The 12,531-nt window shown below is 45.4% G+C and overlaps 1 protein-coding gene across 1 annotated transcript in view; it reads left to right on the top strand.

Moving 5' to 3' along the window:
- Window positions 1-12,531, top strand: part of focad (focadhesin) — an 86,108-nt gene that overhangs the window by 29,663 nt on the left and 43,914 nt on the right. The window lies entirely within an intron of this gene.

The raw sequence follows: 12,531 nt of genomic DNA, 5'->3' as shown, positions 1-12,531 counted from the left end.
CCTATCTTTCTATATGGCTATCTGCCACATGGCGAGTAAATGTACCAAAATAGTTCTGTTTTTCATACTTCATTTTGGCGAAGGTGCAGCTTCTTTCTTCTGTTCCTCTGCTGTCTGCATGTTGGAGCTTCGCAGGGGGTGGGCTGACACACACACACACACACACACACACACACACACACACACACACACACACACACACACACACACACAAACACTGGCACACACACCAGACGTCAGCCACCACATCGCTTCTGTTTACTGATAGCTAGCCTTTACCTCAGGCTAATTAATTAGCTAGTAAGTGGCGATTTTTGGCAGCCAGCCTTCCAAAAGAAAGCACAATGAAATTAAATGTTAACCGATCATTAACCGTTGACCGACAAGCAGGAAACGGAGTATCAGTTCACCCGTCCGGGAGGCTCTGACTCACTTTCCGCACTCCATGTCCGCGGACAGCTGTAGGCTTGTACTGGTTAATGTTCTGTGCATTGTCGGACACATGCAGCCACTTTCCTGACACTGCAAGACTGACGCAAGTCCACCGCGGCGTGTATGTCCGAGCCTGTCTCCACCGCCTCCACCTGCAGGTTGTCAGTTGTGTGGTTTGGAATGAAAGGGAGAAAACAGGACAGAGTAAGACGGCAGATATCGCTCATACAGGTGCTGGTCATATAATTAGAATATCATGAAAAAGTTGATTTATTTCAGTAATTCCATTCAAAAAGTGAAACTTGTATAGATGTATACATTCATTCCACACAGACTGATATATTTCAAGTGTATTTCTTTTAATTTTGATGATTATAACTGACAACTAATGAAAACCCCAAATTCAGTATCTCAGAAAATTTGAATATTGTGAAAAGGTTCAATATTGAAGACACCTGGTGCCACACTCTAATCAGCTAATTAACTCAAAACACCTGCAAAGGCCTTTAAATGGTCTCTCAGTCTAGTTCTGTAGGCTATACAATCATGGGGAAAACTGCTGACTTGACAGCTGTCCAAAAGACGACCATTGACACCAAGCACAAGGAGGGCAAGACACAAAAGGTCATTGCTAAAGAGGCTGGCTGTTCACAGAGCTCTGTTTCCAAGCACATTAATAGAGAGGCGAAGGGAAGGAAAATATGTGGTAGAAAAAAAGTGTACAAGCAATAGGGATAACCTCACCCTGGAGAGGATTGTGAAACAAAACCCATTCAAAAATGTGTGGGAGATTCACAAAGGGTGGACTGCAGCTGGAGTCAGTGCTTCAAGAACCACCACAGACACACGTATGCAAGACATGGGTTTCAGCTGTCGCATTCCTTGTGTCAAGCCACCCTTTTAAAAAGACATGGCGTCAGAAGCGTCTCGCCTGGGCTAAAGACAAAAAGGACTGGACTGCTGCTGAGTGGTCCAAAGTTATGTTCTCTGATGAAAGTAAATTTTGCATTTCCTTTGGAAATCAGGTCCCAGAGTCTGGAAGAAGAGAGGAGAGGCACAGAATCCATGTTGCTTGAATTCAAGTGTAAAGTTTCCACAGTCAGTGATGGTTTGGGGTGCCATGTCATCCGCTGGTGTTGGTCCACTGTGTTTTCTGAGGTCCAAGGTCAACGCAGCCGTCTACCAGGACGTTTTAGAGCGCTTCATGCTGCTGACCAACTTTATGGAGATGCAGATTTCATTTTCCAACAAGACTTGGCACCTGCACACAGTGCCAAAGCTACCAGTACCTGGTTTAAGGACCATGGTATCCCTGTTCTTAATTGGCCAGCAAACTCGCCTGACCTTAACCCTATAGAAAATCTATGGGGTATTGTGAAGAGGATGATGAGATACGCCAGACCCAACAATGCAGAAGAGCTGAAGGCCACTATCAGAGCAACCTGGGCTCTCATAACACCTGAGCAGTGCCACAGACTGATCGACTCCATGCCACGCCGCATTGCTGCAGTAATTCAGGCAAAAGGAGCCCCAACTTAGTATTGAGTGCTGTACATGCTTATACTTTTCATGTTCATACTTTTCAGTTGGCCAAAATTTCTAAAAATCCTTTTTTTGTATTGGTCTTAAATAATATTCTAATTTTCGGAGATACTGAATTTGGGATTTTCATTAGTTGTCAGTTATAATCATCACAATTAAAAGAAATAAACATTTGAAATATATCAGTCTGTGTGTAATGAATGAATATAATATACAAATTTCACTTTTTGAATGGAATTACTGACATAAATCAACTTTTTGATGATATTCTAATTATATGACCAGCACCTTTTTTTTTTGATGATGTAGTTAAGGCGGCAGGCATGTGTTGCTTAGGCGGCTGCCTTAACTGCAAAGTTCTGCGGGAAACCCTGTAAAGCTTTAATTAGTAACAGCTTTTATTATCTTTGAATTTCACACAATAATGATCATTTACAGCACTCCAATACATGGGGGTACATTTACCAAAAAACAAGAGAGATGGGTGTTTGTTGATCTTTTCCTGTAAAGTTCCATCGTCCAGTGGTCATTAGTAAGTGTAGAGTAACAAAAAATAAAAGCTAGTATTCTTATAATCACAAACAAATAGGGTGGTTGCTATTACAGGCTGGCTAAAAACATTAGTAAAAGGGGGGGGATTGGAGTTACCTGGACTGTCGTCTGGCTAAATGAATGTACGTTGCTGGGATGAAACGTGACATGTGCCCCCCCTCGCACCCCCCCTCCCCTCTCGGGGCTTAGTGCTGCCCAGGACGGTTGTGATTGGTTTAAAGAACTACAAACAGCGTTTCTTCTCCGTCCCGCACCCTTGGGTCTGGCAATGCGAGACGACTTGTACTGTAATGCCTCACATGTAAATTCTGTATATAATAAATACATAAGTCTCCACATCACTAATTCAGAACGACATGTCATGTTGCTCTCAGATTTGTAGTTTTGCATGTTTTTTTTCTTTATTACTAAAGCTGATGTAGGTAAGATTGTGAAGATCCAGGACTTTGCCAACAAATTTGAACATCGACAACTTCTCAGTCCCTCCCCCCTTTATGCTGAAGTCCAAACGGTCTCCTAAGCCCCTCCCACACAAGCATGTCAGACAACATTTTCAACAGTAAAACGATGCTAACTAGCAGGCTAGCGTTAGCCATTTCAGCATCATATCAGACCGACCACTGTGCAAAAGTTACTATTATCCTCACCAATGTAGCTTTGTTGACTTTTGACTACTAATAACCAAGTGAAAGATAAATCATTCATGGTAATTATGTTACCTGTCGAGAAGAAATGTGGCTACATCTGCATCGTTCTTCAGATCTTTAAAATCACGGAGCTCACGCCACCTCTGAAAAGCCATTCCAATATTCACCCGAGTTTTGGGAAACTTTTCTGCAGCTCATGCGCGGGGAAGGGGGAGGGGAGAACGCTATATATGCGTGTACGTGCCTGAGCAGTGATTGACAGGCAGATAGACCCCCCTTGTGGCCCTGATTGGAGAAAATCAACCGGGAGCGGTGGAATTTTGCCAATCGCACTACAGGCTGTAGGTGGGGCCAGAGGAGCTTGATTTTTTTTTATATTACATAATTCATGTAGTTCTACTGGAACATAGGGTCAGTTTCTGCAAATATGACATAAAGTTAGTTTTATAAGACTTACCTACTGCTTCTTTAAGCTATAGTCAATGAAACATGGCACTTCCTGCTGATTAAACACAGCTTTTAAAGGGGTGATAGAAACCCGAGTTTACCTTGTCATAGTTAAAGTGATGGTTCGGAGTAATTTCACCCTAGGGTCCTTTGCACCATGACCTCGAGCCCCCAGGAGCTTATTTCACCTGGGTCGAACATTGGGAGAGTTAGCGTAGAGTAGCGTTATCAGCCAAATAGCTTAGCGCAGGGGCTAATGGATCCAGTGATGTATCTCGTAAATGACCCCACTAATAATGCCCGAAATGATACCAAACTTCTCCACTAGTACAAATAGGTTATGTAAAACGATTGTAAAGTTTGTAAGTACACCAGAAGTTTATGTAAATAACACTTGCCTGCTGGCTTCTGCTCTCTGCTGTTGTTGTTGTTTTTGTTGCTGCCGGCAGTAAGACGAGTGCTTAGGGACGTCTACAAATTACAACACCGAAAAGAGATACAACAAAAATATTTATTAATGTAACTTTTTTTAGTAAGTGCTGTAGAATAACTAGCAGGAGACAAGTTATAATTGAGGTAAGTTTGGAGACATTACCTTATTTAATCATTAAATTAATAAATATTTTTGTTGCATCTCTTTTCGGTGTTGTAATTTGTAGACGGCCCTAAGCACTCTTACTGCCCGGGTATGCGCGGCGGGCAGCAGCAGCAGCAGAGACGAGAAGCCAACAGGCAAGTGTTATTTACATATACTTCTGGTGTACTTACAAACTTTACAATCCATCGTTTTATGAGTGCATAACCTATTTGTACTAGTGTAGAAGTTTGGTATCATTTCAGGCATTATTAGTGGGGTCATTTACGAGATACATCACTGGATCCATTAGCCCCTGCGCTAAGCTATTCAGCTGATAACGGTACTCTACGCTAACTCTCCCAGTGTTCGACCCAGGTGAAAAAAGCTTCTTGGGGGGTGTTTGGCTCGAGGTCATGGTGCAAAGGACCCTAGGGTGAAATTACTCCGAACCATCACTTTAAATAACGACAGTTTGGCGGGTATAATGTGCAATACAGAGAGCTTCAAAGTTCCATTGACACCTCTTTCCTATGCAAATCTCACAGTTTGAAACTGACGCTTAAAACGGCCGAATCCCAATGAAGCTAATAGTTGACGTCAACTCGGTGGCTGTACCTTAATTGTCTTTGGTCTGTACCTTTGTCACGCCCCAAAATGTACATACAGACCACTGCTCTGAGACCAGCAGGTGTTCTGAATGTAGGTCACGTAGATCTCAGACACTATTTTAGCTGCGTGGTGAAAGTAGAAGAAGAAAGTTGGAAGTTTTTCAAGGATATTGAAAATGAATCACGGTTGTAAATGCAGTGTTCCAGGCCGTGCAGGGAATGCTAACACTTCTCAAATTTGAAAAATCGAAGCTCGGAGACGGCACCAGCCGGGATGGCAAGAGATGGGAGGTCTCCAGGCTTCAGCCATACACTCTTGGTTGTGGTGCTCCAGGTAAGCGGTAGTTGGTGGTTCAGTTTACCCAGAAAAGATGACCATGAGCTGCCGGTCGTGGAGCTCCGTCAGGTCAGTGGATTTGGTGGTCTAGTTACCGGGTAACTGCGAGCGTGGCAGGCATGTTCCCTGATATTAATAAATTAAGTTATGTTTTAATTTATATCGCAATGTAAATTATACACTTAACCAGTGGCAATCGGGAGAGTTGGGACTTTTCCCGGTGGGCTGGTAGTGTTTTGAGGCTGCGAGGGCCGGTCTGATAATAGTTTCACATTGCAAGTTCTTAGCAACAACATCCGGTGGCCTGGTGTGCTGCTGCTGCCCAGATGCTACCCGCGGCCGCTGCCCAGCCGCTACCTGCCACCGCACGTTTGGAAGTCTATCGGTATCGTTAACAGACAGTGTGTGAGTCTAATGATGGAAAGCCAAAAAAGAAAAGGGAAAGGTGGTGCTGAGAAGGTCAGACTCAAAAGGAAAAAAAGGGATTGTGTTGCTGTGCTGTGTGTTGTTCACTGAAATAGGAAGTGAATAAAAACCTATTTCTGTTAAAAGAGAGAAAGCAGGAGAGTGGTGAGTTTGATAACTCTTTGCAACTTGATTTTCATAATCTGTTGAAATATGGAAAACTATCTAGTGTATCTAGTGGTCTGAAAGGTTTGTAAAATGCTCAACTGAGTTGTGAAAGTAGCGAAGTTAAGAGGACTTGTGGTTGATGGACTGAAATTGAATTTATCATTTCATTTACAATATGTTGATATTTTTTACATCTTTTGAACATAATGTGTCACTGGCGTTGACTTTAAAATTCATTCCTCAAAATGTATTCTTAAAAACATCTGTGCCTTCAGCTGCTGGATGATATAAAGAGAGTGACCCTCTGGGACTGTAAATGGAGTCACTAGCTCCAAAAGATGATGTGAAATATCACATGGAGTTATGGACTCCTCATTCCACGGCTCATTAGAAGCCTCCGAGTACTCCCCCGCTGCTCTAATTGCTCTCAGAGTGCTCGTGCCAGCCGTTTGATGCCATGGTAGAACGTTATTGGCATATTTGAATGCAATTGGATTTCCCTCCTCACAGTATCAGCTCACATCTGCCTACAGTAACAAACACCTGGAACGCCCTTCAGGTTTGCACTGTTCCTTTGTTACTAAAATGAGGGTAATCAGAACACTAACCATTGTGTGTGGATGCAAAGGTGGTGCAGAGGAAGAAGGACTTATCCATGATTTATTTATTATGATTTATTCAAATAATATTTTATTGATTGACGTTTGTGGTTTAAGGTCAACACTAGGGGTGTATATCACAACTTTCATCACAATACAATATTTCAATCAGGAGAGACTTCTTTGCAATTATGAACATATTTATTGTACATACAACATGTAAATGTACGAGTCTCTGGAGATTGGACTCCATCGAACCCAAATATCCTAAAGGGTTTAAGGAACCCAAACAAATCCCCCAAAAGGACAATTAGTGAGAAAACTAGTTGGCGCATACATACCTCATGAGCCGCAGGACTCTGCAGACGAACGAGAAAGCAAAGTTGACATAAAAGTACAATAACTAGCCTACCAAAAGCAGAAAGATTACTGCCCACACCATGAAAAATAAAAATTTTCGGCCCCGCCTAATCAAATTAAAACTTCGGCCCCCCGGGTGTAAGCAAAACAAAACCTCGACATACGACCCGGTGCAAAATAAATATGAAATAAAAATAATTCCGGTGCCCACCGAATGCAAAACCAAACCTCGACATACGACCGGGCAAATAGTAAACCATGGATCTTGCCCATCCACAGCAATAGACCTGTGAAAATAAATGCAAAATAAGAAAGGCAAAAAAAAGGCGCGACGGGCCGTAAACCAAAATTCGGCACCTGCGGAGGAGCAAAACCAAACCTCAACCACCCCCCCAAAAAAAAAAAAAAAAAAAAAAAGACAGTGGCGAACTAAAAGCAAAATAAGAAAGGCAAATAAAATCGGCAATGGGAAGGGAAAAAAAAAGAAAGGCAAAATAATAAATGTAACTAACAGATGTAACAAGGCACACAGCCGTTTGCAACATCATGCAATAACAGGCACCCAAGCCGGTTCAAGAGCCACGCATTAGGCTATTATGCCTGAAGCCTGATGCACACGGCCGATGCAGGTATAAGCAGCTTGACAGCGCATGATGCGTACAATGGATAAGACTGACAGAAGCCCACAAAATACACCACCACCAGTTATATGCAAGCATACCCACCATTATGGTTTCAGGGATCTCTGGTTCTCGAGAACGTTATCGACATCCGGACGGATGTAGGATGCGTATGCAGAGGATGACCATCGTCCCAGTTGTTGCAGAGACATCCTCGACATGCCCTGATTAGCCGCCGTAGTAGCAGCTCCTATTCTAAATGAATGCCCAGAATAATGCTGGGTGGACATCTTAGCTTTGAGGAGGACTGCATTCAACTGCTGATTAAACCAACATCTATGCATAGGGAAGAACCCAGGAATCAGAAAGAGTGGAGCGAGGGAATCAGTGCGTGGTCTAAGTGACAAATAACTAATCATAGATTTGAATGGACAGAACTGTGAGTCTGTGCGAGCAACCACAATAGAACAGGCGCCACCTCTTTTAGAATGCTTAAGTTTCAAGCAATAATGACTAGCATGAAATACCAGATCAGAGAATGTAATATCTCTACTGGAGTTAAATGATTTTGACTGCGTAGTGAATTCCCCGCACCTAAGGAAAGCATAGAAAGCAACCATAAACACAGCCTCAAGTAACATGTCAGTATACGTGGAAAATACCCCCTGCCTAAGAACACCCACCAATTTATGCAATATACCCAAAGTAATAGGTTGCCTATGGTCGGGGAAGAAGGGTGTGAGCTTTATCGATACCTTCAAAATTAGTTTAAGCGCGGCGTAGAAAATAAGCTAGGAAACGATGGATCATAACACCTGATATTAAATTGGATGCCGGCCAGTAACCCCTCGTATATTGGGGTTTAAAGTGACGAGTATCAGTACAATAACAAATAAAAGCACAAACACTAGTAAGGAGAACAGGTTTAAGGGGGACACCAATAGACACACAGAATAAAGCAAAAGTACACCACGCAAAATCATATGTTTTCAGAGTAGACACAGCTAAGCCTTTCCTCATATACTCCCTAGCCGCTACTAAATAAGCATCAACGGGATTAGGAATCAATACACTGCTAGCTCCGTGAGAGACGGTAGCACTACTGGTACAGGCCAGGCTGCCGGGCAGAGGCTCCAAAAGGTCTGAAAATGAAAGCGAGACAAAGCATCAGCCACAGAGTTATGATGTCCCGGACGTGGCGGGCGGCAGTAATAATAAAATGTGCAACGTGACGCGACCAGGTGGTGCTCCTCATCAGAGGCATTATCTGACAACATGTTGGCGCCCTCTATTAATAATGTCAACCACACTCTGATTATCACACAGGACTGAAATCCGCTTCCGTGTCCACAGACCGCCCCAGACGCGGCAAGCTATAGCAATCGGGTAAATCTCATATAGAGCAATGGAATCCGCCGGGGAAAAAGTGGGAGGCCAGTGGCCAGCAAACCACTGCCCTTGAAAATACCCCCCAAAGCTCGCGGAAGGGGCAGCATCCGTGTAAAACCTCAACGAATCAGAAGAATATACTACGTCATCGTAGAAAAACGAAATGCCATTCCAGTCATCCAGAAGTCGGGACCAGAAACGCAAATCAGACCGGCACCCGTCATCCAGGGACAACACATCATGCAACCCAGGCACCGAAGATGCCAAATCCAGCAACCGGGATATAAAAGAGCGCCCCTGCGGAATAACGCGCATAGCGAAATTCAAATGCCCCAGCAATGAGAGCAACCGCCGCTTAGTAACAAGACACTCAGGCACAAAGGACGCAGCAATGGCACGAATGCGTTCCAACTTCTCACCCGGAAGGGACGCTTCCATGCGCACCGAGTCGAGGGTGATGCCCAGAAACTCCAACCGCGTAACCGGACCAACAGTCTTAGCCTCAGACAGAGGGACACCGAGGGAAAGAAAACACCGTCTCAATTTGCCCAACGACCCAACACTATCCCCAAGGGGGTCAACGAGAAGAAAATCATCCAGCAAATGAATCACCGCTGGAACCCCAACCCTGTTAAGCAGGATCCAGCAAAGTGCCTCGGAAACATGATTAAAAATACACCCGGGCTGCTCCGGCACCAACGTCAGACCGCACACCAAAATAGTATTTGGAATCCCACCTGTCGCCCAAAAGAGGCCACTGCGAAGGATGTATAGGGACTATCTTAAAGGCATCAGTAATGTCAGCCTTGGAGAGGCAGGCCCCCCTCCCCCGCCAACTTAATAAGTTTAACAGCATCATCAACAGTGGCATAATGAAGGGAGAAAGGGACCGGTGGAATGAGACTATTGATACTTAACACGCAGACCCGGCCGCGGACAGATCAAATATAAGGCGCTTCTTCCCAGAATATTTCCCAGTCGCAACACCCAAAGGACTAGTGCGCAACACCGAAAACGGAGAGGAATCAAACGGCCCCACTATATACCCTTTGCTAACCATAGACGCAACCAACCTAGCCACCGTATCAGGGTCAGAAACAGACGAAAGAAGATTCTTCGCCACATATGTAACCTCCGGATCGGCGAGAACACCCACCCGAAACCCTTGGGAAAGCCCAGACAGCAGATGATCGACAAACACAGAATTAGGATGACTAGACAGTTCAGATGCCAACACACGTAAATTTAATGGGGTAGAGGGATGGAGCTTCAATATGTCTTGGAACCAGTTTGAGGTTGACCCCGAGGCTTCCGGCGAGGGGCGGGGCGCCGTGGGCAGACCGACCTGGGATGTGCATCCCGACAATCGCTGGCGCCCCCGAGCATCCACTCCAGACACGGGAAACCGCAGACCACCACGGTGCGACTGGGCCGGGCCGGTTGGCTGCCCCACACCCCCAGGGCAGAGCGAAGCAACATGTCCCGCAGCCCCGCAGTGAGAACACATAATACACATAAAAGCTCTATGGTACTGCCAAAAATAGTTCCGCCCGTACCTCAGGAACAAATCGCCCACCAACGCCAGGTACGAATCCAACTCCACCCTCCGGTCGGGGTACACGGAACAAATAACGTCCCGAAATATACCAAACGCCACCACGAACTGCCCAAAGGAAAGATCCTTGTTCAGCCGAGGGTCAGCGGACTTAACCACCGCCGAAAACCCATCCCCCGCCACCAGAGACTTATCACACTCCGGGGACGGCAAAATAAGACTCACCAGATTAACATCCGCGCCCCTGCAGAATTTTAGAGCGCAGCCTACTGGAAATATTAGCTGACACAGGGATGTAAGGCCTACCTAGGGAAAGAGATGGTACAGCAGTGGCCAAGGAATGACAATGTTCCACGGAAGGAGAAGGCACCGGCTGAACACCGACCACCGCTGGCACAGACAGGGAAGCCAGAGCGGTAGTAATAGTACCAGAACACGCCGCCACCCCCCCATGCTCTCCACAGCCCGCATCCTAGCCTCCATGGCCTGCATCGAGCGGCGAGGGACTGCAGTGACGCGAGGATGAGGCGGAATCGAGGAGCCCCCGGAACAGCCGTATCAGCCGGCTGGCTGAGTGCCCCGCAGCTCTCCTCTTCGCCGGGGCCCTGGCAAGCGGATCCGCCTTCTTGGTCCGTTTTCCGACCACGACCAGCAGCAACCGGCGTGGCAACAGCGGGGCTGGCGACAGGCAGGTGCGCAAGAGCAGCCAGCTCCGAAGCTCCGGTGAAAGCAGCCCCGAGCGCGCACGCCGCCCGATCCCGAAGCCGCGAAGACATCCGGTCAGCCTCCCGAAAGTGAACCAGAGACGGCGGTCAGTCTAGAGCTCCGGCACCGCCGTCCGGAGACCCCGTGGAAGCCTCCACGTCCAAACACCCGCCAGGACCATCCGACCCGGATCCAACTCAGAATCCGACATAGCAGCCACAAAAAGCACAAAAAGCAAGCGTAAACAGGAATGCCATGCAACCCGGTCAGGAAACGCACGCACTCTATTTCCTGAAACGACAACTGCCAACCGTGGAAGAGAGAGCAGATTTAAAGCAGGGTATCAAGCTGTGATAGGCTCGTCGACAAATGGTCGACCCTGATTGGTTTAACTAACAACAACAACACAGCTGTTCTGATTACTACTGACAAGTGACGTACCGTGAAACAGCTTATCATTATGAGTGATGGAAAAGTGAATGAAGTCTTCCTTTAAGAATTTACGCTGAGCTTCATTACATTGATTGTTTGGACAACTATGCGATATTTGCGATATCACGAAGTCTACCACAATAAGATTTTGATTCTGTTTAATTCAGCCCCCCGCGACCAATAAGAGACGACATCATGTGCCCATTTAACACAATCAGTTCCATTTTATATAAACTCACGAAAAGCAAGTAAAATATGGTTTGACAATTTGATTACCGAGCTCTTCCAGCCATTTAAATGAAAAAAGCTTTTTGGCAGTAAACTTAAATAGCCCTTGATGACCTTTTAATTATTGCCAGGAGAATTACAGAATAAAGGCATATTCCAAAGATGATGATATGTATCGATGTTTTCCCTTTGCATGGAGGATATTGGATTGTTGATCATTGAGTCGATGTGTTGTTATAACCCTAGTCAACTCCAGAGCTTTCGGGGATTCAACTTGAAGGAAAAACTCCATTCCCTTCTCCTCCACCCGTCCCTCTTCCTCTTCAGCAGGTGAAGTGGTTGCTATGCAACAGCCAATGTGCAGGGCAGCAGGAAGTGCTGTATGTTAATTCCAGGCTGTCACAGTGCAGAGCTGTGACTGCATGCGTTCAAGGACTCTGATTAGTTCTTATTTTTGACCTTGGCACTAAAGGGACTGATAAACTGTGAACCCTGCATCCTCCTTTATCCCCCTCTCTGACTCTTGGTCTGATGGGTATACATCAAGCTTTAAATGAAAGGATGTGCAGGGACATTTCTGCAGAGACAGCACATGTTCTTCTCTGCATCCAACACATAGTCAATCTCAAATATGATCCGGTTTTTAGAAAGCTTATTGTCATTGGGCCTCATTAACAAATATCTTCCTAAGTTTTCTCTTAAATATGTTCTTAAGAAAGTCCCTAAGAAAAGTCTACGTCAGATTCATGACGTGTTCTTAAACAGCAGAATTGTTCGCAGGTGTGATCTTAGAATGATGAATCCAACTGTCTTCGTAAATTGAAAGCTCATGCCTGTTGCTCCTACAGTGGGGCAAAAAAGTATTTAGTCAGCTACCAATTGTGCAAGTTCTCCCTCTTAAAAAGATGAGAGAGGCCTGTAATTTTCA

Source organism: Perca fluviatilis, chromosome 14 (genome assembly GCF_010015445.1).
Source record: "Perca fluviatilis chromosome 14, GENO_Pfluv_1.0, whole genome shotgun sequence".
In the NCBI taxonomy this organism is placed as follows: Eukaryota; Metazoa; Chordata; class Actinopteri; order Perciformes; family Percidae; genus Perca; species Perca fluviatilis.
Note: the sequence above shows the minus strand (reverse complement) of the source record. Positions and strands in the feature narration are given on the sequence as shown.